The sequence below is a fragment of the Rhinopithecus bieti genome, unplaced genomic scaffold (assembly GCF_001698545.2).
Source record: "Rhinopithecus bieti isolate Rb0 unplaced genomic scaffold, ASM169854v2 scaffold_81031, whole genome shotgun sequence".
NCBI lineage: Eukaryota > Metazoa > Chordata > Mammalia > Primates > Cercopithecidae > Rhinopithecus > Rhinopithecus bieti.
The window spans coordinates 745,220-746,839 of record NW_016830217.1 but is presented as its reverse complement, the minus strand read 5'-3'; positions in this window follow the sequence as shown (position 1 = coordinate 746,839).

Below are 1,620 nucleotides of genomic sequence, written 5' to 3'. Positions count from 1 at the left end.
GAGCCACCGTGCCTGGCTGACAAAAATAGATTCTTAAACTTATAACAAAGTATAAAACTAAAGCCTGAGACAGCCAGTGTAAACATACATACTTCCAGACATCATTTCCAAACTTGGAAGCAAAAGAGACGTACTTTTAAATAAGTTTTGAAGGTCTTTCCTAATATATTGGTTTCTTACTCAGAATAGATATTTTATATCAGACTGAGCTATATATTTTAGCCAAACACATAAACCAACTTAACAGCAATTTAGGAGCACGTGTTATTGTTTTTATTATCATCCATCACTGGCTGAGAACCCACAGTGGCCAGTGCACTTTGAGATAAGGAGGGAAACGTGAAGAGTGAGATAGAAAAGGAGATATGTTTAGCCCTGGGCACAGGCATTGGGTGCCTGGTGAGATCTGGTGGGCTCACTGGACGCCCAGCTTCCCCACCTGTGGCCCCACCTCAGCCTTGGCCACAGAGGCTACTGTCAGCAGGAACTACCTGAGAGATGGGAAATAATGTCCTTTTCCTGACGTCAGGGTATCAGGGTGCCACCATGCTCTCTGATGTATTTTTTTTTGAAAGAGAGTCTCACTCTGTCATCCAGGCTGGAGTGCAGTGGCGCAATCTCAGCTCATTGCAACCTCCACCTCCCAGGATTCAACTGATTCTCCTGCCTCAGCCTCCTAAGTAGCTGGGACTACAGGTGCATGCCACCACACCTGGCTAATTCCCCACCCCCCCCCACCACCCGCCCACAGAGTGAATCACAGATCCAGTTAGATAAGTGGAGAAAAGTGGGAACAAAGGGAGGGAAAGTCATTTCCTGTCCAAAGGAAGGAAGGAGGCAGGGATCCAGCCAGCCACCCAGAGCCTGCAGCCTTGGGACAGAGGATGTGCAGCTCAGGGGGGCCACCCCCACAGTCCGTCTTCCTACTCCTTATTCCCTACTCAAAAAAAAAAACCTCTGGGGCCACTTCTAAGCTTTGTTCTTTTTTTTTTTTTTGAGACAGAGTCTTGCTCTGTGGCCAAGGCTGGAGTGCAGTGGTGCAATCTCGGCTCACTGCAGCCTCTGCCTCCCGGGTTTGAGCAATTCTCTGGCTCAGCCTCCCGAGTAGCTGAGATTACAGGCGCCCGCCACCATGCCCAGCTAATTTTTGTATTTTTAGTAGAGACAGGGTTTCACCATCTTGGCCAGGGTGGTCTTGAACTCCTTACCTCGTGATCCATCCGCCTTGCCCTCCCAAAATGCTGGGATTACAGGTATGATCCACCACACCTGGCCAAATTTTTGTATTTTTAGTAGAGACAGTGTTTCACCGTGTTGGCCAGGATGGTCTTAAACTCCTGATCTCAAGTGATCACCCACCTCCCAAAGTGCTATGATTACAGGTGTGAGCCACCGACCCAGCTGGATCTGTGCTTTGATGCCTGCACTCTGAGCTATCCTCTAGGCACACAAAGAATGCAGACACCGCTGAAGGTCAGACGCATTGATAGTGAGCTTGTGAGCCAGCCTGTCCTGCCCTGGGGCTGTCATCGCTTTCTTCCACCCTTGGCAGCAGGAAACCGCCCTTGGAGAGGGCCAGGAATCAGGGGGCGCCTTGTGAACGAGGTGATGTTTGAGCTG